The sequence below is a fragment of the Salvelinus fontinalis genome, unplaced genomic scaffold (genome assembly GCF_029448725.1).
Source record: "Salvelinus fontinalis isolate EN_2023a unplaced genomic scaffold, ASM2944872v1 scaffold_0725, whole genome shotgun sequence".
NCBI lineage: Eukaryota > Metazoa > Chordata > Actinopteri > Salmoniformes > Salmonidae > Salvelinus > Salvelinus fontinalis.
The window spans coordinates 1-25000 of record NW_026600934.1 but is presented as its reverse complement, the minus strand read 5'-3'; the positions used below and the strand labels follow the sequence as shown (position 1 = coordinate 25000).

At 49.0% G+C, this 25000-nt stretch overlaps 1 pseudogene; it reads left to right on the top strand.

Annotated features, from left to right (window-relative positions):
- LOC129847148 (voltage-dependent calcium channel gamma-2 subunit-like) overlaps window positions 1-24994 on the top strand; it is a 94891-nt pseudogene extending 69897 nt beyond the window's left edge.
- The last annotated feature ends 6 nt before the right edge of the window (window positions 24995-25000 follow it).

Genomic DNA, 25000 nt, shown 5'->3' with positions numbered 1-25000 from the left:
CTACATTACGTGACACTATTCATTCCTACATCACGTGACACTATTCATTCCTACATTACGTGACACTATTCATTCCTACATCACGTGACACTATTCATTCCTACATTACGTGACACTATTCATTCCTACATCACGTGACACTATTCATTCCTACATTACGTGACACTATTCATTCCTACATCACGTGACACTATTCATTCCTACATCACGTGACACTATTCATTCCTACATCACGTGACACTATTCATTCCTACATCACGTGACACTATTCATTCCTACATTACGTGACACTATTCATTCCTACATTACGTGACACTATTCATTCCTACATTACGTGACACTACTCATTCCTACATTACGTGACACTATTCATTCCTACATTACGTGACACTATTCATTCCTACATCACGTGACACTATTCATTCCTACATCACGTGACACTATTCATTCCTACATCACGTGACACTATTCATTCCTACATTACGTGACACTATTCATTCCTACATCACGTTACACTATTCATTCCTACATCACGTGACACTATTCATTCCTACATCACGTGACACTATTCATTCCTCGATCACGTGACACTATTCATTCCTACATTACGTGACAATATTCATTCCTACATTACGTGACACTATTCATTCCTACATTACGTGACACTATTCATTCCTACATTACGTGACACTATTCATTCCTACATCACGTGACACTATTCATTCCTACATCACGTGGCACTATTCATTCCTACATCACGTGACACTATTCATTCCTACATCACGTGACACTATTCATTCCTACATCACGTGGCACTATTCATTCCTACATCACGTGACAATATTCATTCCTACATCACGTGACACTATTCATTCGTACATCACGTGACACTATTCATTCCTACATCACGTGACACTATTCATTCCTACATTACGTGACACTATTCATTCCTACATCACGTGACACTATTCATTCCTACATTACGTGACACTATTCATTCCTACATCACGTGACACTATTCATTCGTACATCACGTGACACTATTCATTCCTACATCACGTGACACTATTCATTCCTACATCACGTGGCACTATTCATTCCTACATCACGTCACACTATTCATTCCTACATCACGTGACACTATTCATTCCTACATCACGTGACACTATTTATTCCTACATTACGTGACACTATTCATTCCTACATCACGTGACACTATTCATTCCTACATTACGTGACACTATTCATTCCTACATCACGTGACACTATTCATTCCTACATCACGTGACACTATTCATTCCTACATCACGAGACACTATTCATTCCTACATCACGTGACACTATTCATTCCTACATTACGTGACACTATTCATTCCTACATCACGTGACACTAATCATTCCTACATCACGTGACACTATTCATTCCTACATTACGTGACACTATTCATTCCTACATCACGTGACACTATTCATTCCTACATCACGTGACACTGTTCATTCCTACATCACGTGACACTATTCATTCCTACATCACGTGACACTATTCATTCCTACATCACGTGACACTATTCATTCCTACATTACGTAACACTATTCATTCCTACATCACGTGACACTATTCATTCCTACATCACGTGACACTATTCATTCCTACATCACGTGACACTATTCATTCCTACATTACGTAACACTATTCATTCCTACATCACGTGACACTATTCATTCCTACATCACGTGACACTATTCATTCCTACATCACGTGACACTATTCATTCCTACATCACGTGACACTATTCATTCCTACATCACGTGACACTATTCATTCCTACATTACGTAACACTATTCATTCCTACATCACGTGACACTATTCATTCCTACATCACGTGACACTATTCATTCCTACATTACGTGACACTATTCATTCCTACATCACGTGACACTATTCATTCCTACATTACGTAACACTATTCATTCCTACATCACGTGACACTATTCATTCCTACATCACGTGACACTATTCATTCCTACATCACGAGACACTATTCATTCCTACATCACGTGACACTATTCATTGGTACATTACGTGACACTATTCAATCCTACATTACGTGACACTATTCATTCCTACATCACGTGACACTATTCATTGGTACATCACGTGACACTATTCAATCCTACATCACGTGACACTATTCATTCCTACATTACGTAACACTATTCATTCCTACATCACGTGACACTATTCATTCCTACATCACGTGACACTATTCATTCCTACATTACGTGACACTATTCATTCCTACATTACGTGACACTATTCATTCCTACATCACGTGACACTATTCATTCCTACATTACGTAAAGACTCAATAGCGCATTGAAGCCAAATGAAGTCGGTTCATTTGGCTGATGGCGTCTCATGAAGACAGAACATACGCAGTTTGAGAAACTCCAGGAAGTGAAGTTGCAGGCTGACATTAGATTCTAAATGATCCTTATAACTTCGCGTGCGATTTTAAAATGATCGGTTCAAGGACATACATCTGGTGTATTAGAAGCAATTATTGGTGCCATGATTGTCTTCTAAACATTTTTTTTATTTATGCGATGATTGACCACGAAGATTGCCATTTTTCCATTCACTATAACGGGGGATCCTGTTTTCTGCAAACAATGCCTGCAGTACCGCGGTCGGCCTTGAACTTCCGTTGCGTCATTGAGAACGGGCAGTCGTTCTCCTCTGATTTAGGCACACAGCTCTTGCATGAGCTCCAGACGATTTAGGCTCACAGAAACAACTCTACGGTTCAGTTAAGGAGTTCGTTCCGACTGGGTTAAGGTTTGGGATAGGTTTAAAACAAAAACAACTAGGGTTAAGGTTTGGGATAGGTTTGAAACAAAAACAACTAGGGTTAAGGTTTGGGATAGGTTTAAAACAAAAACAACTAGGGTTAAGGTTTGGGATAGGTTTAAAACAAAAACAACTAGGGTTAAGGTTTGGGATAGGTTTAAAACAAAAACAACTAGGGTTAAGGTTTGGGATAGGTTTAAAACAAAAACAACTAGGGGTAAGGTTTGGGATAGGTTTAAAACAAAAACAACTAGGGTTAAGGTTTGGGATAGGTTTAAAACAAAAACAACTAGGGTTAAGGTTTGGGATAGGTTTAAAACAAAAACAACTAGGGGTAAGGTTTTGGATAGGTTTAAAACAAAAACAACTAGGGTTAAGGTTTGGGATAGTTTTAAAACAAAAACAACTAGGGTTAAGGTTTGGGATAGGTTTAAAACAAAAACAACTAGGGTTAAGGTTTGGGATAGGTTTAAAACAAAAACAACTAGGGTTAAGGTTTGGGATAGGTTTAAAACAAAAACAACTAGGGTTAAGGTTTGGGATAGGTTTAAAACAAAAACAACTAGGGTTAAGGTTTGGGATAGGTTTAAAACAAAAACAACTAGGGTTAAGGTTTGGGATAGGTTTAAAACAAAAACAACTAGGTTTAAGGTTTGGGATAGGTTTAAAACAAAAACAACTAGGGTTAAGGTTTGGGATAGGTTTAAAACAAAAACAACTAGGGTTAAGGTTTGGGATAGGTTTAAAACAAAAACAACTAGGGTTAAGGTTTGGGATAGGTTTAAAACAAAAACAACTAGGGTTAAGGTTTGGGATAGGTTTAAAACAAAAACAACTAGGGTTAAGGTTTGGGATAGGTTTAAAACAAAAACAACTAGGGTTAAGGTTTGGGATAGGTTTAAAACAAAAACAACTAGGGTTAAGGTTTGGGATAGGTTTAAAACAAAAACAACTAAGGTTAAGGTTTGGGATAGGTTTAAAACAAAAACAACTAGGGGTAAGGTTTTGGATAGGTTTAAAACAAAAACAACTAGGGTTAAGGTTTGGGATAGGTTTAAAACAAAAACAACTAGGGTTAAGGTTTGGGATAGGTTTAAAACAAAAACAACTAGGGGTAAGGTTTGGGATAGGTTTAAAACAAAAACAACTAGGGTTAAGGTTTGGGATAGGTTTAAAACTAAAACAACTAGGGTTAATGTTTGGGATAGGTTTAAAACAAAAAACAACTAAGGTTAAGGTTTGGGATAGGTTTAAAACAAAAACAGCTAGGGTTAAGGTTTGGGATAGGTTTAAAACAAAAACAACTAGGGTTAAGGTTTGGGATAGGTTTAAAACAAAAAAAGCTAGGGTTAAGGTTTGGGATAGGTTTAAAACAAAAACAACTAGGGGTAAGGTTTGGGATAGGTTTAAAACAAAAACAACTAGGGTTAAGGTTTCCCATGGTCCTTAGCTTAGTGATGAGCTTAGAGGGAACTATGGTGTTGAACGCTGAGCTGTAGTCAATGAACAGCATTCTTACATATGTGTTCCTCTTGTCTAGGTGGGAGGGGCCAATGTGGAGTGCAAAACATTTTAGCAGCCCCCTCGTGACAGGAAACAGGAAACATTTTAGCAGCCCCCTCATGACAGGAAACAGGAAACATTTTAGCAGCCCCCTCATGACAGGAAACAGGAAACATTTTAGAAGCCCCCTCATGACAGGAAACAGGAAACATTTTAGAAGCCCCCTCATGACAGGAAACAGGAAACATTTTAGCAGCCCCCTCGTGACAGGAAACAGGAAACATTTTAGCAGCCCCCTCGTGACAGGAAACAGGAAACATTTTAGCAGCCCCCTCGTGACAGGAAACAGGAAACATTTTAGCAGCCCCCTCATGACAGGAAACAGGAAACATTTTAGCAGCCCCCTCATGACAGGAAACAGGAAACATTTTAGCAGCCCCCTCGTGACAGGAAACAGGAAACATTTTAGCAGCCCCCTCATGACAGGAAACAGGAAACATTTTAGCAGCCCCCTCATGACAGGGAACAGGAAACATTTTAGCAGCCCCCTCGTGACAGGAAACAGGAAACATTTTAGCAGCCCCCTCGTGACAGGAAACAGGAAACATTTTAGCAGCCCCCTCATGACAGGGAACAGGAAACATTTTAGCAGCCCCCTCGTGACAGGAAACAGGAAACATTTTAGCAGCCCCCTCGTGACAGGAAACAGGAAACATTTTAGCAGCCCCCTCGTGACAGGAAACAGGAAACATTTTAGCAGCCCCCTCATGACAGGAAACAGGAAACATTTTAGCAGCCCCCTCATGACAGGAAACAGGAAACATTTTAGCAGCCCCCTCATGACAGGAAACAAGAAACATTTTAGCAGCCCCCTCATGACAGGAAAGAGGAAACATTTTAGTTTTAAAGTTCATTAACTGCAATTCTGCACATTTTGCCGTGGGGTGTAGAGAGAACGTGGCCTTTTTAAAGCAAGTTTTCTGCAATTGTACAAATTTTGCCATGGGGTGGAGAGAAGATTTGCAATTTTACAGCTAATTTTCTGCAACTCGACACATTTTGCCACGGGTTGGAGGCAAATGTTTTCCTACCTGCCTACTCTTCTACGTTTCTACACACTGTATATAGATTTTTCTATTTTTCTTTTATTTTGTGTTATTGACTGTACGTTTGTTTATGTGAAACTCTGTGTGGTTGTTTTTGTCGCACTGCTTTGCTTTATCTTGTCCAAGTCACAGTTGTAAATGAGAACTTGTTCTCAACTGGCCTACCTGGTTAAATAAAGGTGAAATATAAATATATATATATATATTGTTGTTGCAGTTTTTAATATAATAACTGATGATCATTGGGCCCCACCCCAGTCAGTAATTCAACCATGCTTACTACAAATTTAGATAGCTTGCCGCTAGACTAACTTACCAATCTAAAACATTTTATCTGACAATGGCTAATTGAGTGACAGCTGACGCACAACCACATTTTTCAAAATGTTACCTTGTATATTCTATTATTCCAACTCTCAACAGGAAGTTGATCCTCGACTGAGTTCCTAAACAATACAATTGGTGCGTCGGCCCATCACTGGTCCAGGGTGTCTGGGATGATGGTGTCTATGTGAGCCATGACCAGCCTGTCAAAGCATTTCATGGCTACAGATGTGAGTGCTCAGGGGCGATGGTCATTTAGACAGGTTACCATGGCGTTCCTGGGCACAGGGACTGCGGTGGAAGGAAGGGAGGGAAGGGGAGGAGGGAGGGAGGGAGGGAGGGAGGGAGGGAGGGAGGGAGGGAGGGAGGGAGGGAGGGAGGGAGGGAGGGAGGGAGGGAGGGAAGGAAGGAAGGGAAGGAGGGAGGGAAAGAAGGGGAGGAGGGATGGAAAGCAAGACTGATGAAGGGGGAAGGAAATAGAGAGGGTTTAATTTTCTATTTTGAATTGTGTCACTGATATATATGTATCTGTCCATGACAGGATCTGTCATAATGACCTAACCCATGTCAATGTGGACATGCACACACACACACATGCACACACACTCACTTGCAAGCACACCAGCACCCACAAACAGACACACACACACACACACGTCAGCATCACATCACGACTGAGAGAGAGGGGGTGGGGGTGGAAGGGGAGATGTGCCCTATATAAGTGGTGATGGTGACTCACAACCCATCTATCTCTCTCTTTTCTCTCTCTTTCAATCTCTCTTTTCTCTCTCTCTCTCTCTCTCTCTCTCTCTCTCTCTCTCTCTCTCTCTCTCTCTTTTCTCTCTCTTTCAATCTTTATTTTCTCTCTCTCTCTCTCTCTCTCTCTCTCTCAATCACAGTTTCCATGTCATTCCACAACTACCCATAATTAATCGCTCCTTACTACGCACACAGCTGCTTCTCCCCCATAGATATGAATGAATGAGACGATCCTCTTTCTCTATCGTTCCCTCTCTTTCCCTCCCTCTCTTCCCTCTCCTTCTCTCATTCATCTCTTTCCCTCTCTTCCCCTCTCTTTCCCTCATTCATCTCTTTCCCTCTCTCTAACCAACATCCCTAAGACTGCACTAAACCAGTGTTTCCCAACCCTTGTCCTCCAGTACAGAGTCATAACACCAGTGAAATGTTACAGAGTTCTAACACCCGAGGAATCTTCCAGAGTCCTAACACCCGAGGAATCTTCCAGAGTCCTAACACCCATGGAATCTTCCAGAGTCCTAACACCCGAGGAATGTTCTCGAGTCATAACACTCGAGGAATGTTCCCGAGTCCTAACACCCGAGGAATGTTCCCGAGTCCTAACACCCGAGGAATGTTCCAGAGTCATAACACCCGAGGAATGTTCCCGAGTCCTAACACCCGAGGAATGTTCCAGAGTCCTAACACCCGAGGAATGTTACAGAGTTCTAACACCCATGGAATCTTCCAGAGTCCTAACACCCGAGGAATGTTACAGAGTTCTAACACCCGAGGAATCTTCCAGAGTCCTAACACCCGAGGAATCTTCCAGAGTCCTAACACCCGAGGAATCTTCCAGAGTCCTAACACCCGAGGAATGTTACAGAGTTCTAAAACCCATGGAATCTTCCAGAGTCCTAACACCCGAGGAATGTTCCAGAGTCCTAACACCCGAGGAATGTTCCAGAGTCCTAACACCTGAGGAATGTTCTCGAGTCCTAACACCCGAGGAATGTTCCCGAGTCCTAACACCCGAGGAATCTTCCAGAGTCCTAACACCCGAGGAATGTTCCAGAGTCCTAACACCCGAGGAATGTTCCAGAGTCCTAACACCCGAGGAATGTTCCAGAGTCCTAACACCCGAGGAATGTTCTCGAGTCCTAACACCCGAGGAATGTTCCCGAGTCCTAACACCCGAGGAATCTTCCAGAGTCCTAACACCCGAGGAATGTTCCAGAGTGTTATTCGTCCATTCCTGATACATATATGTATGATAACACAATAAACTACACAACACCATGCCAGGTTGAGATATTCACTATCTCCACCAGCTCCATTTTGCATGACTCTGTGTGTGTGTGTGTGTGTGTGTGTGTGTGTGTGTGTGTGTGTGTGTGTGTGTGTGTGTGTGTGTGTGTGTGTGTGTGTGTGTGTGTGTGTGTGTGTGAATGGTGAGGAAACGAATTGGGCCATTCGGGTCCAAGATTAAAATGAAATAAAAATCACAATTAAAAACCTTATCAGGGTCAATGTCTTACGGGCCTCTTCTTTTCATAGAGCAACACACACACACACACACACACACACACACACACACACACACACACACACACACACACACACACACACACACACACACACACACACACACACACACACACACTTTCTCTTTGTAGAGCGACTAGTTTTGTTCTAGTTTTCTTTTCAGCAAGAGGACAGAATCCATCTTGGTTAAGGCTAAATAAGTACACTATATAGGGAATAGGGACCCATTTGGAACACACACATAGTAAATCTAGGTTTGAACCTCTCTCATGGCTAGTCTTCCTATGTTCATATATCCTCACTAGATTGGGGTTGAAGGATTAAGCTACTGTTAGCCTACATTTAGCCGTCGGAGCGGCTAAGTCAACATTAGCATAAAGAACAACGTGGCGTAGCTAACATTAGCATAACTCACAGTATATCCTGTATAGCTATCGTCACATACGTTTTCATATTCACAGTTCACACCCAATCTCTCGCCCCCCACCCCTCTCTCAACCCTCTCTCTCTCCCAACTCTCTCTGCATTAAGTCAGTCTCATTACTATGCATGCTAATACATGTAGCATGTTGTCAACCCCATGCCAGAGGTTAGGTCTGCCCTACAATGACAATGCCTCTTATTGGCTCTCCTCATTGGTTTGAATCACATTCCCTCAGCGTTTGGCCTTTTCTCGCTGCGGGGATAAATGGGTCGCGGTGTGAACTCCACCCCAGCGGTGTGTGTCTCTGTAAGAATAATACTACATGCTCAGTGCTTAAGGAGGATGTATAATTGAACAGAGCGATTTGGGAGAGCTACACATCATTATAACTCCAGCAGAGTTGTACTGTGTAGAGACAGAAGAGTAGACGAGAACAATCTCAGAGTTGTACTGTGTAGAGACAGAAGAGTAGACGAGCACAATCTCAGAGTTGTACTGTGTAGAGACAGAAGAGTAGACGAGAACAATCTCAGAGCTGTACTGTGTAGAGACAGAAGAGTAGACGAGAACAATCTCAGAGTTGTACTGTGTAGAGACAGAAGAGTAGACGAGCACAATCTCTGATTCACCTAGTAGGGTTTCTGGTGTCAGAGCACACATACATACACACACACACACACACACACACACACACACACACAGACACACACACACACACACACACACAGACACACACACACACACACACACACACACACACACACACACACACACACACACACACACACACACACACACATACGCAAGAGAAGAGAAGAGGAGAGGAGAGGAGGAGACGATAAAAGAGGAGAGAAGAGAAGGGGAGAGGAGGGGAGGGGAGGGGAGAAGAGAGGAGACAAGAGGAGAGAAGAGGAGAGGAGAGGAGGAGAGGGGAGAAGAGAGGAGACAAGAGGAGAGAAGAGGAGAGGAGAGGAGGGGAGGGGAGAAGAGAGGAGACAAGAGGAGAGAAGAGGAGAGGAGAGGAGGAGAGGGGAGAAGAGAGGAGACAAGAGGAGAGAAGAGGAGAGGAGGGGAGGGGAGAAGAGAGGAGACAAGAGGAGAGAAGAGGAGAGGAGAGGAGGGGAGGGGAGAAGAGAGGAGACAAGAGGAGAGAAGAGGAGAGGAGAGGAGGGGAGGGGAGAAGAGAGGAGACAAGAGGAGAGAAGAGGAGAGGAGGGGAGGGGAGAAGAGAGGAGACAAGAGGAGAGAAGAGGAGAGGAGAGGAGGGGAGGGGAGAAGAGAGGAGACAAGAGGAGAGAAGAGGAGAGGAGAGGAGGGGAGGGGAGAAGAGAGGAGACAAGAGGAGAGAAGAGGAGAGGAGAGGAGGGGAGGGGAGAAGAGAGGAGACAAGAGGAGAGAAGAGGAGAGGAGAGGAGGGGAGGGGAGAAGAGAGGAGACAAGAGGAGAGAAGAGGAGAGGAGAGGAGGGGAGGGGAGAAGAGAGGAGACAAGAGGAGAGAAGAGGAGAGGAGAGGAGGAGAGGGGAGAAGAGAGGAGACAAGAGGAGAGAAGAGGAGAGGAGGGGAGGGGAGAAGAGAGGAGACAAGAGGAGAGAAGAGGAGAGGAGGGGAGGGGAGAAGAGAGGAGACAAGAGGAGAGAAGAGGAGAGGAGAGGAGGGGAGGGGAGAAGAGAGGAGACAAGAGGAGAGAAGAGGAGAGGAGGGGAGGGGAGAAGAGAGGAGACAAGAGGAGAGAAGAGGAGAGGAGAGGAGGAGAGAAGAGAGGAGACAAGAGGAGAGAAGAGGAGAGAAGAGGAGGGGAGGGGAGAAGAGAGGAGACAAGAGGAGAGAAGAGGAGAGGAGGGGAGGGGAGAAGAGAGGAGACAAGAGGAGAGAAGAGGAGAGGAGGGGAGGGGAGAAGAGAGGAGACAAGAGGAGAGAAGAGGAGAGGAGAGGAGGAGAGAAGAGAGGAGACAAGAGGAGAGAAGAGGAGAGGAGGGGAGGGGAGAAGAGAGGAGACAAGAGGAGAGAAGAGGAGAGGAGAGGAGGAGAGAAGAGAGGAGACAAGAGGAGACAAGAGGAGAGAAGAGGAGAGGAGAGGAGGGGAGGGGAGAAGAGAGGAGACAAGAGGAGAGAAGAGGAGAGAAGAGGAGAGGAGGGGAGAAGAGAGGAGACAAGAGGAGAGAAGAGGAGAGGAGGGGAGGGGAGAAGAGAGGAGACAAGAGGAGAGAAGAGGAGAGGAGAGGAGGAGAGAAGAGAGGAGACAAGAGGAGACAAGAGGAGAGAAGAGGAGAGGAGAGGAGGGGAGGGGAGAAGAGAGGAGACAAGAGGAGAGAAGAGGAGAGGAGAGGAGGGGAGGGGAGAAGAGAGGAGACAAGAGGAGAGAAGAGGAGAGGAGAGGAGGGGAGGGGAGGGGAGAAGAGAGGAGACAAGAGAAGAGGAGAGGAGAGGAGAGGAGGGGAGGGGAGAAGAGAGGAGACAAGAGAAGAGGAGAGGAGAGGAGAGGAGGGGAGAAGAAAGGAGACAAGAGAAGAGGAGAGGAGAGGAGGGGAGGGGAGAAGAGAGGAGACAAGAGGAGAGAAGAGGAGAGGAGAGGAGGGGAGGGGAGGGGAGAAGAGAGGAGACAAGAGAAGAGGAGAGGAGAGGAGAGGAGGGGAGGGGAGAAGAGAGGAGACAAGAGAAGAGGAGAGGAGAGGAGGGGAGGGGAGAAGAGAGGAGACAAGAGAAGAGGAGAGGAGAGGAGAGGAGGGGAGGGGAGAAGAGAGGAGACAAGAGAAGAGGAGAGGAGAGGAGGAGAGGGGAGAAGAGAGGAGACAAGAGGAGAGAAGAGGAGAGGAGAGGAGGGGAGGGGAGAAGAGAGGAGACAAGAGAAGAGGAGAGGAGAGGAGGGGAGGGGAGGGGAGAAGAGAGGAGACAAGAGGAGAGAAGAGAAGAGAAGAGGAGAGGAGAGGAGAGGAGGGGAGGGGAGAAGAGAGGAGACAAGAGAAGAGGAGAGGAGAGGAGGGGAGGGGAGAAGAGAGGAGACAAGAGAAGAGGAGAGGAGAGGAGAGGAGGGGAGGGGAGAAGAGAGGAGACAAGAGGAGAGAAGAGGAGAGGAGAGGAGGGGAGGGGAGAAGAGAGGAGACAAGAGAAGAGGAGAGGAGAGGAGAGGAGGGGAGGGGAGAAGAGAGGAGACAAGAGAAGAGGAGAGGAGAGGAGAGGAGGGGAGGGGAGAAGAGAGGAGACAAGAGGAGAGAAGAGGAGAGGAGAGGAGGAGAGAAGAGAGGAGACAAGAGGAGAGAAGAGGAGAGAAGAGGAGGGGAGGGGAGAAGAGAGGAGACAAGAGGAGAGAAGAGGAGAGGAGGGGAGGGGAGAAGAGAGGAGACAAGAGGAGAGAAGAGGAGAGGAGGGGAGGGGAGAAGAGAGAAGACAAGAGGAGAGAAGAGGAGAGGAGAGGAGGAGAGAAGAGAGGAGACAAGAGGAGAGAAGAGGAGAGGAGGGGAGGGGAGAAGAGAGGAGACAAGAGGAGAGAAGAGGAGAGGAGGAGAGAGAGAGAGGAGACAAGAGGAGACAAGAGGAGAGAAGAGGAGAGGAGAGGAGGGGAGGGGAGAAGAGAGGAGACAAGAGGAGAGAAGAGGAGAGGAGAGGAGGGGAGGGGAGAAGAGAGGAGACAAGAGGAGAGAAGAGGAGAGGAGAGGAGGGGAGGGGAGAAGAGAGGAGACAAGAGGAGAGAAGAGGAGAGGAGAGGAGGGGAGGGGAGAAGAGAGGAGACAAGAGGAGAGAAGAGGAGAGGAGAGGAGGGGAGGGGAGAAGAGAGGAGACAAGAGGAGAGAAGAGGAGAGGAGAGGAGGGGAGGGGAGAAGAGAGGAGACAAGAGGAGAGAAGAGGAGAGGAGAGGAGGAGAGGGGAAAGAGAGGAGACAAGAGGAGAGAAGAGGAGAGGAGGGGAGGGGAGAAGAGAGGAGACAAGAGGAGAGAAGAGGAGAGGAGGGGAGGGGAGAAGAGAGGAGACAAGAGGAGAGAAGAGGAGAGGAGAGGAGGGGAGGGGAGAAGAGAGGAGACAAGAGGAGAGAAGAGGAGAGGAGGGGAGGGGAGAAGAGAGGAGACAAGAGGAGAGAAGAGGAGAGGAGAGGAGGAGAGAAGAGAGGAGACAAGAGGAGAGAAGAGGAGAGAAGAGGAGGGGAGGGGAGAAGAGAGGAGACAAGAGGAGAGAAGAGGAGAGGAGGGGAGGGGAGAAGAGAGGAGACAAGAGGAGAGAAGAGGAGAGGAGGGGAGGGGAGAAGAGAGGAGACAAGAGGAGAGAAGAGGAGAGAAGAGGAGAGGAGGGGAGAAGAGAGGAGACAAGAGGAGAGAAGAGGAGAGGAGGGGAGGGGAGAAGAGAGGAGACAAGAGGAGAGAAGAGGAGAGGAGAGGAGGAGAGAAGAGAGGAGACAAGAGGAGACAAGAGGAGAGAAGAGGAGAGGAGAGGAGGGGAGGGGAGAAGAGAGGAGACAAGAGGAGAGAAGAGGAGAGGAGAGGAGGGGAGGGGAGAAGAGAGGAGACAAGAGGAGAGAAGAGGAGAGGAGAGGAGGGGAGGGGAGGGGAGAAGAGAGGAGACAAGAGAAGAGGAGAGGAGAGGAGAGGAGGGGAGGGGAGAAGAGAGGAGACAAGAGAAGAGGAGAGGAGAGGAGAGGAGGGGAGAAGAAAGGAGACAAGAGAAGAGGAGAGGAGAGGAGGGGAGGGGAGAAGAGAGGAGACAAGAGGAGAGAAGAGGAGAGGAGAGGAGGGGAGGGGAGGGGAGAAGAGAGGAGACAAGAGAAGAGGAGAGGAGAGGAGAGGAGGGGAGGGGAGAAGAGAGGAGACAAGAGAAGAGGAGAGGAGAGGAGGGGAGGGGAGAAGAGAGGAGACAAGAGAAGAGGAGAGGAGAGGAGAGGAGGGGAGGGGAGAAGAGAGGAGACAAGAGAAGAGGAGAGGAGAGGAGGAGAGGGGAGAAGAGAGGAGACAAGAGGAGAGAAGAGGAGAGGAGAGGAGGGGAGGGGAGAAGAGAGGAGACAAGAGAAGAGGAGAGGAGAGGAGGGGAGGGGAGGGGAGAAGAGAGGAGACAAGAGGAGAGAAGAGAAGAGAAGAGGAGAGGAGAGGAGAGGAGGGGAGGGGAGAAGAGAGGAGACAAGAGAAGAGGAGAGGAGAGGAGGGGAGGGGAGAAGAGAGGAGACAAGAGAAGAGGAGAGGAGAGGAGAGGAGGGGAGGGGAGAAGAGAGGAGACAAGAGGAGAGAAGAGGAGAGGAGAGGAGGGGAGGGGAGAAGAGAGGAGACAAGAGAAGAGGAGAGGAGAGGAGAGGAGGGGAGGGGAGAAGAGAGGAGACAAGAGAAGAGGAGAGGAGAGGAGAGGAGGGGAGGGGAGAAGAGAGGAGACAAGAGGAGAGAAGAGGAGAGGAGAGGAGGAGAGGGAGGGGAGGGGAGAAGAGAGGAGACAAGAGAAGAGGAGAGGAGAGGAGAGGAGGGGAGGGGAGAAGAGAGGAGACAAGAGAAGAGGAGAGGAGAGGAGAGGAGGGGAGAAGAAAGGAGACAAGAGAAGAGGAGAGGAGAGGAGGGGAGGGGAGAAGAGAGGAGGACAAGAGGAGAGAAGAGGAGAGGAGAGGAGGGGAGGGGAGGGGAGAAGAGAGGAGACAAGAGAAGAGGAGAGGAGAGGAGAGGAGGGGAGGGGAGAAGAGAGGAGACAGAGAGAAGAGGAGAGGAGGAGGAGGGGAGGGGGAGAAGAGAGGAGACAAGAGAAGAGGAGAGGAGAGGAGAGGAGGGGAGGGGAGAAGAGAGGAGACAAGAGAAGAGGAGAGGAGAGGAGGAGAGGGGAGAAGAGAGGAGACAAGAGGAGAGAAGAGGAGAGGAGAGGAGGGGAGGGGAGAAGAGAGGAGACAAGAGAAGAGGAGAGGAGAGGAGGGGAGGGGAGGGGAGAAGAGAGGAGACAAGAGGAGAGAAGAGAAGAGAAGAGGAGAGGAGAGGAGAGGAGGGGAGGGGAGAAGAGAGGAGACAAGAGAAGAGGAGAGGAGAGGAGGGGAGGGGAGAAGAGAGGAGACAAGAGAAGAGGAGAGGAGAGGAGAGGAGGGGAGGGGAGAAGAGAGGAGACAAGAGGAGAGAAGAGGAGAGGAGAGGAGGGGAGGGGAGAAGAGAGGAGACAAGAGAAGAGGAGAGGAGAGGAGAGGAGGGGAGGGGAGAAGAGAGGAGACAAGAGAAGAGGAGAGGAGAGGAGAGGAGGGGAGGGGAGAAGAGAGGAGACAAGAGGAGAGAAGAGGAGAGGAGAGGAGGAGAGAAGAGAGGAGACAAGAGGAGAGAAGAGGAGAGAAGAGGAGGGGAGGGGAGAAGAGAGGAGACAAGAGGAGAGAAGAGGAGAGGAGGGGAGGGGAGAAGAGAGGAGACAAGAGGAGAGAAGAGGAGAGGAGGGGAGGGGAGAAGAGAGAAGACAAGAGGAGAGAAGAGGAGAGGAGAGGAGGAGAGAAGAGAGGAGACAAGAGGAGAGAAGAGGAGAGGAGGGGAGGGGAGAAGAGAGGAGACAAGAGGAGAGAAGAGGAGAGGAGGAGAGAAGAGAGGAGACAAGAGGAGACAAGAGGAGAGAAGAGGAGAGGAGAGGAGGGGAGGGGAGAAGAGAGGAGACAAGAGGAGAGAAGAGGAGAGGAGAGGAGGGGAGGGGAGAAGAGAGGAGACAAGAGGAGAGAAGAGGAGAGGAGAGGAGGGGAGGGGAGAAGAGAGGAGACAAGAGGAGAGAAGAGGAGAGGAGAGGAGGGGAGGGGAGAAGAGAGGAGACAAGAGGAGAGAAGAGGAGAGGAGAGGAGGGGAGGGGAGAAGAGAGGAGACAAGAGGAGAGAAGAGGAGAGGAGAGGAGGGGAGGGGAGAAGAGAGGAGACAAGAGGAGAGAAGAGGAGAGGAGAGGAGGAGAGGGGAGAAGAGAGGAGACAAGAGGAGAGAAGAGGAGAGGAGGGGAGGGGAGAAGAGAGGAGACAAGAGGAGAGAAGAGGAGAGGAGGGGAGGGGAGAAGAGAGGAGACAAGAGGAGAGAAGAGGAGAGGAGAGGAGGGGAGGGGAGAAGAGAGGAGACAAGAGGAGAGAAGAGGAGAGGAGGGGAGGGGAGAAGAGAGGAGACAAGAGGAGAGAAGAGGAGAGGAGAGGAGGAGAGAAGAGAGGAGACAAGAGGAGAGAAGAGGAGAGAAGAGGAGGGGAGGGGAGAAGAGAGGAGACAAGAGGAGAGAAGAGGAGAGGAGGGGAGGGGAGAAGAGAGGAGACAAGAGGAGAGAAGAGGAGAGGAGGGGAGGGGAGAAGAGAGGAGACAAGAGGAGAGAAGAGGAGAGGAGAGGAGGAGAGAAGAGAGGAGACAAGAGGAGAGAAGAGGAGAGGAGGGGAGGGGAGAAGAGAGGAGACAAGAGGAGAGAAGAGGAGAGGAGAGGAGGAGAGAAGAGAGGAGACAAGAGGAGACAAGAGGAGAGAAGAGGAGAGGAGAGGAGGGGAGGGGAGAAGAGAGGAGACAAGAGGAGAGAAGAGGAGAGAAGAGGAGAGGAGGGGAGAAGAGAGGAGACAAGAGGAGAGAAGAGGAGAGGAGGGGAGGGGAGAAGAGAGGAGACAAGAGGAGAGAAGAGGAGAGGAGAGGAGGAGAGAAGAGAGGAGACAAGAGGAGACAAGAGGAGAGAAGAGGAGAGGAGAGGAGGGGAGGGGAGAAGAGAGGAGACAAGAGGAGAGAAGAGGAGAGGAGAGGAGGGGAGGGGAGAAGAGAGGAGACAAGAGGAGAGAAGAGGAGAGGAGAGGAGGGGAGGGGAGGGGAGAAGAGAGGAGACAAGAGAAGAGGAGAGGAGAGGAGAGGAGGGGAGGGGAGAAGAGAGGAGACAAGAGAAGAGGAGAGGAGAGGAGAGGAGGGGAGAAGAAAGGAGACAAGAGAAGAGGAGAGGAGAGGAGGGGAGGGGAGAAGAGAGGAGACAAGAGGAGAGAAGAGGAGAGGAGAGGAGGGGAGGGGAGGGGAGAAGAGAGGAGACAAGAGAAGAGGAGAGGAGAGGAGAGGAGGGGAGGGGAGAAGAGAGGAGACAAGAGAAGAGGAGAGGAGAGGAGGGGAGGGGAGAAGAGAGGAGACAAGAGAAGAGGAGAGGAGAGGAGAGGAGGGGAGGGGAGAAGAGAGGAGACAAGAGAAGAGGAGAGGAGAGGAGGAGAGGGGAGAAGAGAGGAGACAAGAGGAGAGAAGAGGAGAGGAGAGGAGGGGAGGGGAGAAGAGAGGAGACAAGAGAAGAGGAGAGGAGAGGAGGGGAGGGGAGGGGAGAAGAGAGGAGACAAGAGGAGAGAAGAGAAGAGAAGAGGAGAGGAGAGGAGAGGAGGGGAGGGGAGAAGAGAGGAGACAAGAGAAGAGGAGAGGAGAGGAGGGGAGGGGAGAAGAGAGGAGACAAGAGAAGAGGAGAGGAGAGGAGAGGAGGGGAGGGGAGAAGAGAGGAGACAAGAGGAGAGAAGAGGAGAGGAGAGGAGGGGAGGGGAGAAGAGAGGAGACAAGAGAAGAGGAGAGGAGAGGAGAGGAGGGGAGGGGAGAAGAGAGGAGACAAGAGAAGAGGAGAGGAGAGGAGAGGAGGGGAGGGGAGAAGAGAGGAGACAAGAGGAGAGAAGAGGAGAGGAGAGGAGGAGAGAAGAGAGGAGACAAGAGGAGAGAAGAGGAGAGAAGAGGAGGGGAGGGGAGAAGAGAGGAGACAAGAGGAGAGAAGAGGAGAGGAGGGGAGGGGAGAAGAGAGGAGACAAGAGGAGAGAAGAGGAGAGGAGGGGAGGGGAGAAGAGAGAAGACAAGAGGAGAGAAGAGGAGAGGAGAGGAGGAGAGAAGAGAGGAGACAAGAGGAGAGAAGAGGAGAGGAGGGGAGGGGAGAAGAGAGGAGACAAGAGGAGAGAAGAGGAGAGGAGGAGAGAAGAGAGGAGACAAGAGGAGACAAGAGGAGAGAAGAGGAGAGGAGAGGAGGGGAGGGGAGAAGAGAGGAGACAAGAGGAGAGAAGAGGAGAGAAGAGGAGAGGAGGGGAGAAGAGAGGAGACAAGAGGAGAGAAGAGGAGAGGAGGGGAGGGGAGAAGAGAGGAGACAAGAGGAGAGAAGAGGAGAGGAGAGGAGGAGAGAAGAGAGGAGACAAGAGGAGACAAGAGGAGAGAAGAGGAGAGGAGAGGAGGGGAGGGGAGAAGAGAGGAGACAAGAGGAGAGAAGAGGAGAGGAGAGGAGGGGAGGGGAGAAGAGAGGAGACAAGAGGAGAGAAGAGGAGAGGAGAGGAGGGGAGGGGAGGGGAGAAGAGAGGAGACAAGAGAAGAGGAGAGGAGAGGAGAGGAGGGGAGGGGAGAAGAGAGGAGACAAGAGAAGAGGAGAGGAGAGGAGAGGAGGGGAGAAGAGAGGAGACAAGAGAAGAGGAGAGGAGAGGAGGGGAGGGGAGAAGAGAGGAGACAAGAGGAGAGAAGAGGAGAGGAGAGGAGGGGAGGGGAGGGGAGAAGAGAGGAGACAAGAGAAGAGGAGAGGAGAGGAGAGGAGGGGAGGGGAGAAGAGAGGAGACAAGAGAAGAGGAGAGGAGAGGAGGGGAGGGGAGAAGAGAGGAGACAAGAGAAGAGGAGAGGAGAGGAGAGGAGGGGAGGGGAGAAGAAAGGAGACAAGAGAAGAGGAGAGGAGAGGAGGAGAGGGGAGAAGAGAGGAGACAAGAGGAGAGAAGAGGAGAGGAGAGGAGGGGAGGGGAGAAGAGAGGAGACAAGAGAAGAGGAGAGGAGAGGAGAGGAGGGGAGGGGAGAAGAGAGGAGACAAGAGGAGAGAAGAGGAGAGAAGAGGAGAGGAGATGAGAGGAGGGGAGGGGAGAAGAGAGGAGACAAGAGAAGAGGAGAGGAGAGGAGGGGAGGGGAGAAGAGAGGAGACAAGAGAAGAGGAGAGGAGAGGAGAGGAGGGGAGGGGAGAAGAGAGGAGACAAGAGGAGAGAAGAGGAGAGGAGAGGAGGGGAGGGGAGAAGAGAGGAGACAAGAGAAGAGGAGAGGAGAGGAGAGGAGGGGAGGGGAGAAGAGAGGAGACAAGAGAAGAGGAGAGGAGAGGAGAGGAGGGGAGGGGAGAAGAGAGGAGACAAGAGGAGAGAAGAGGAGAGAAGAGGAGAGGAGAGGAGAGGAGGGGAGGGGAGAAGAGAGGAGACAAGAGAAGAGGAGAGGAGAGGAGGGGAGGGGAGAAGAGAGGAGACAAGAGAAGAGGAGAGGAGAGGAGGGGAGGGGAGAAGAGAGGAGACAAGAGGAGAGAAGAGGAGAGGAGAGGAGGGGAGGGGAGAAGAGAGGAGACAAGAGAAGAGGAGAGGAGAGGAGAGGAGGGGAGGGGAGAAGAGAGGAGACAAGAGAAGAGGAGAGGAGAGGAGAGGAGGGGAGGGGAGAAGAGAGGAGACAAGAGAAGAGGAGAGGAGGGGAGGGGAGAAGAGAGGAGGGCAGAGGAGAGAAGAGGAGGGGAGGGCAGAGGCGTGTGTATAGGACTGCACACCTGTTTTTAATTCATTTCTGAAAGTCTAATTTAAACCTGGGAAAGCAGGTGTGTTAAGCATCTGTTCAACTGGCGACAGAAACAGAAGTAGTTTTAGCTGAACTGAGAATTGGTCAACTATGAGAACCAACTGTCTAATATTCTAGAAGACAGCTGAGTTGGGTAAGGATTGGACTCTGTAGAGTGCTAGAGTCCATCTGTAACATGGAAACATTCTAGAAGACAGCTGAGTTGGGTAGGGATTGGACTCTGTAGAGTGCTAGAGTCCATCCGTAACATGGAAACATTCTAGAAGACAGCTGAGCTGGGTAGGGATTGGACTCTGTAGAGTTCTAGAGTCCATCTGTAACATGGAAACATTCTAGAAGACAGCTGAGCTGGGTAGGGATTGGACTCTGTAGAGTGCTAGAGTCCATCTGTAACATGGAAACATTCTAGAAGACAGCTGAGCTGGGTAGGGATTGGACTCTGTAGAGTTCTAGAGTCCATCTGTAACATGGAAACATTCTAGAAGACAGCTGAGCTGGGTAGGGATTGGACTCTGTAGAGTGCTAGAGTCCATCTGTAACATGGAAACATTCTAGAAGACAGCTGAGCTGGGTAGGGATTGGACTCTGTAGAGTTCTAGAGTCCATCTGTAACATGGAAACATTCTAGAAGACAGCTGAGCTGGGTAGGGATTGGACTCTGTAGAGTTCTAGATTCATCTGTAACATGGAAGGGAACATTTTGAAGGTATTCTGAAAGCGTGTTTGGGCCAAGCTCTAGCCGATATATGACCTCATTTCCTATGACATCATTTACAATCCTTGCGTGGTAAAGGAGCTTGATTGCATTTCTAGGTTGTCATTAAATGATGTCATTCCAGTTCCGAGCTTGAGTGTTCCAGTACTCCAGAGACCATGGGAGTTCACACACACACACACACACACACACACACACACACACACACACACACACACACACACACACACACACACACACACACACACACACTGGTTTTAGGAGGGCAATTGTTTTAAACCACACACACACACAGGCCAAACCAGACTAAGAGTCTGGAATAAGAGACAGTGAAAAGACTGGACTCCTGTTTCATGGGTGGAGGGAAGAGGAGGATCGATTTAAGGAGTTTGTTTCTTACGAGAGACAGAGAGAGAAAGAGGGAGGGAGAGAGAGAGATCTCCTTTCTCCTTTCTTCCATAGTTTCTGTGTTTCTATTGCTTTGTTCATATACACTGCTCAAAAAAATAAAGGGAACACTTAAACAACACAATGTAACTCCAAGTCAATCACACTTCTGTGAAATCAAACTGTCCACTTAGGAAGCAGCACTGATTGACAATACATTTCACATGCTGTTGTGCAAATGGAATAGACAAAAGGTGGAAATTATAGGCAATTAGCAAGACACCCCCAATAAAGGAATGGTTCTGCAGGTGGTGACCACAGACCACTTCTCAGTTCCTATGCTTCCTGGCTGATGTTTTGGTCACTTTTGAATGCTGGCGGTGCTTTCACTCCAGTGGTAGCATGAGACGGAGTCTACAACCCACACAAGTGGCTCAGGTAGTGCAGGTCATCCAGGATGGCACATCAATGCGAGCTGTGGCAAAAAAGGTTTGCTGTGTCTGTCAGCATAGTGTCCAGAGCATGGAGGCGCTACCAGGAGACAGGCCAGTACATCAGGAGACGTGGAGGAGGCCGTAGGAGGGCAACAACCCAGCAGCAGGACCGCTACCTCCGCTTTTGTGCAAGGAGGTGCACTGCCAGAGCCCAGCAAAATGACCTCCAGCTGGCCACAAATGTGCATGTGTCAGCATACTGTCTCACAAGGGGTCTGAGGATCTCATCTCGGTACCTAATGGCAGTCAGGCTACCTCTGCCGAGCACATGGAGGGCTGTGCGGCCCCACAAAGAAATGCCACCCCACACCATGACTGACCCACCGCCAAACCGGTCATGCTGGAGGATGTTGCAGGCAGCAGAACGTTCTCCACGGCGTCTCCAGACTCTGTCACGTCTGTCACATGTGCTCATGTGCTCAGTGTGAACCTGCTTTCATCTGTGAAGAGCACAGGGCACCAGTGGCGAATTTGCCAATCTTGATGTTCTCTGGCAAATGCCAAAGGTCCTGCACGGTGTTGGGCTGTAAGCACAACCCCCACCTGTGGACGTTGGGCCCTCATACCACCCTCATGGAGTCTGTTTCTGACCGTTTTAGCAGACACATGCACATTTCTGGCCTGCTGGAGGTCATTTTGCAGGGCTCTGGCAGTGTACCTCCTTGCACAAAGGCGGAGGTAGCGGTCCTCCTGCTGAGTTGTTGCCCTCCTACGGCCTCCTCCACGTCTCCTGATGTACTGGCCTGTCTCCTGGTAGCGCCTCCATGCTCTGGACACTACGCTGACAGACACAGCAAACCTTTTTGCCACAGCTCGCATTGATGTGCCATCCTGGATGAGCTGCACTACCTGAGCCACTTGTGTGGGTTGTAGACTCCGTCTCATGCTACCACTAGAGTGAGAGCACCGCCAGCATTCAAAAGTGACCAAAACATCAGCTAGGAAGCATAGGAACTGAGAAGTGGTCTGTGGTCACCACCTGCAGAACCATTCCTTTATTGGGGGTGTCTTGCTAATTGCCTATAATTTCCACCTTTTGTCTATTCCATTTGCACAACAGCATGTGAAATGTATTGTCAATCAGTGTTGCTTCCTAAGTGTACAGTTTGATTTCACAGAAGTGTGATTGACTTGGAGTTACATTGTGCTGTTTAAGTGTTCCCTTTATTTTTTTGAGCAGTGTATTTAACCAGATATGATGATCAGGTCAAGGCCATCTCATAATTATGGAAAATAGAAATGAAAAAGTGTGTGTGACACAGGGCTGTCAAAACCTCTAAGAATCCAATGCAAAGTCCCTGACAGTATATAGGCCTTAGTATGTGTGTTTTCTGAGTGTGTGTGAGACAGAGAGAGAGAGAGAGGAAGAGAGAGAGAGAGAGGGGAAGAGAGAGAGCGAGGGAGAAAGAGAGAGAGAGAGAGAAATCCAATCAAATCAAATATTATTTGTCACATGCGCAGAATACAACAGGTGTTACCGTTAAATGCTTAGTTACAAGCCCTTAACCGAGAGAGAGAGAGAGCGAGAGAGGAAGAGAGAGAGAGAGAGAGAGAGAGAGGAAGAGGAAGACAGAGAGCAAGAGTATGTGTGTGTGTGTTACTGCCAACTCAGTCATAAATGATTCAGTTCCCTGGGGTATACGCATATGTATGTGAGTGTGCGAGAGAGGGAAAGAGAGAGAGAGGGATGGAGAGAGAGGGAGAGGGAGAGGGAGGGAGAAGCAGAGCGAGAGAAAGAGAAAGGGAGAGAGAGAGAAAGAGGAGGAGACAGTGAAGGAATATGTGCTTCCAGATTACATATGTATGTGCTTTTGCTGTAGCGTGGGCAGGCATGTGTTTGAGAGAGCGAAAGAGAAAGAGATAGATGCTTGAGTATGGTTCAATGAATTTCGACATGTATGTGAGTGATGAGTGTGTGTAACTAAACGTATGACACAATACTATGATACCGTATGTGTGTGTGTGCGCGGGCGTATGTGTGCATCTGTGTGTCTGTGCATCTGTGTGTCTGTGCATCTATGTGTGTGCTTGCTAGTGTGTGTGTGCTTGCTAGTGTGTGTGTGTGTGCTTGCTAGTGTGTGTGTGCTTGCTAGTGTGTGTGTGTGCTTGCTAGTGTGTGTGTGCTTGCTAGTGTGTGTGTGCTTGCTAGTGTGTGTGTGCTTGCTAGTGTGTGTGTGTGTGTGCTTGCTAGTGTGTGTGTGTGTGTGCTTGCTAGTGTGTGTGTGTGTGTGCTTGCTAGTGTGTGTGTGCTTGCTAGTGTGTGTGTGTGTGTGCTTGCTAGTGTGTGTGTGCTTGCTAGTGTGTGTGTGCTTGCTAGTGTGTGTGTGCTTGCTAGTGTGTGTGTGTGTGTGCTTGCTAGTGTGTGTGTGTGTGTGCTTGCTAGTGTGTGTGTGCTTGCTAGTGTGTGTGTGTGTGTGCTTGCTTGTGTGTGTGTGCTTGCTAGTGTGTGTGTGTGTGTGCTTGCTAGTGTGTGTGTGCTTGCCAGTGTGTGTGTGTGTGCTTGCTAGTGTGTGTGTGTGCTTGCTAGTGTGTGTGTGCTTGCTAGTGTGTGTGTGCTTGCTAGTGTGTGTGTGCTTGCTAGTGTGTGTGTGCTTGCTAGTGTGTGTGTGTGTGCTTGCTAGTGTGTGTGTGTGCTTGCTAGTGTGTGTGTGCTTGCTAGTGTGTGTGTGCTTGCTAGTGTGTGTGTGCTTGCTAGTGTGTGTGTGTGTGCTTGCTAGTGTGTGTGTGCTTGCTAGTGTGTGTGTGCTTGCTAGTGTGTGTGTGCGCGGGCGTATGTGTGCATCTGTGTGTCTGCATCTATGCGTGTGCTTGCTAGTGTGTGTGTATCCTCTGCGCCAGTATGAACGATGCCTTCTGTTCTTTCATCCTTCAATAACAATGAACAGGTCTATTTAATGACAGTGGATGGGAACCAAACCAAGCACCTCCTGAAAATCCCAACCAAAGCGACTCCACGTACACGGCTTCTATTTATTAGAATGTTGTGACGGCAGAATTGCTTGAGGCTCACTGACAATTTGAAATGTTTTAAAGCCAACGGTCCACTATTCTACAACATAGTTGTTTGGACGCGTACATCTTTTGGACTCTGATGAGAGCTGAAGTGAAGGATAACTGCCGGTGTTCTGTACCTTGGAAGTAATGGACAGCAGCGGGACGAGGCGTCTTCGTTTGGTTGTTAGAGACGCGACCCAGTTGTTCGTTCGATTAGTTTGATCTCTACAGAGGCGACCCAGTTGTTCACGCTGCATATCAAATGCTAGGCTATAAGTTAGCTAAATAGTTTGTTGCTAGCAAAGCTGACAATATGACAACCGACCCTCAAAAATTGAAACGTGGGAAGATTTGACAGCATAGCGCCACTTGCGTCATGGCAACAGTAGGGACCAGAGAAATTTGTGTTCATCATTCACCACCTTAGGTCATCAGATGCTCCAAAAAAACATGTCCCTACAAAAACGAATGACTGCTAGCTACTGTAGCTGGCTACTGAGAGGTAGAGAGCTACTGAGAGCTACTGTAGCTGGCTACTGAGAGGTAGAGAGCTACTGAGAGCTACTGTAGCTAGCTAAGTTTTTTCCTCATTGGACCTGTGTTTACAATGTATCCAATTTCAGTTTGTCTAGATGTTGGTTTAGCTTTCCGTAGCTTTGTAGCAAGTACAGTCTGCATGTGTAGGCGCATATTGCGTCATGATTGCAAGTTGTCCCAATATCTTTTCCAACTGTCCTGTTATCGTGTTTTAATGTCCATTCTAGAATGCCCTTCTAGCCAATCAGAAATGAGTATTCAACAATGCTGTGGTATAATACAAGATAACCATGACCTTTACTCTCTCTCTGGTCTTTTGTTCTTATAGTTTTTGGTCTCTAACCATCCTTCTCTCCCTCTCTCTCTCTCTCCCTACCTCTCCCTCTCTCCCCTCTCTATCTCTCTGTCTCTCTCTCTATCTCTGTCGCCCTCTCTCTATTTCTCTCTCCCTCTCCCTCTCTATCTCTCTGTCTCCCTCTCTATCTCTCTGTCTCTGTCTCTCTCTCTCTGTCTCCCTCTCTCTCTCTCTCTCTCTCTCTCTCTCTCTCTCTCTCTCTCCTCTCTCCCTCCTCTCTCTCTCTCTCTCTCTCTCTCTCTCTCTCTCTCTCTCTCTATCTCTGTCTCTCTCTCTCTCCCTCTCTCTCTATCTCTGTCTCTCTCTCTCTGTCTCTCTCTCTCTCTCTCTGCCTCTCTCTCTCCCGCTCCCTCTCTCTCTCAGGCTCCTACAAAGGGATGTGTAAACAGATAGACCACTTCCCAGAAGACACAGACTTCCAAGCGGATGGCGCTGAGTTCTTTTTACGTGAGTCCTTTATTTCTTTCTCTCTCTCCTTCAGTGTATTTTTCTCCTCCATCTCTCTCTCGGTTTTGTTTGTTCTATTTTGTTTACAGCGCCTTAAGTGTGATGTTTACCTAACTTGAACAGGTCCCATATC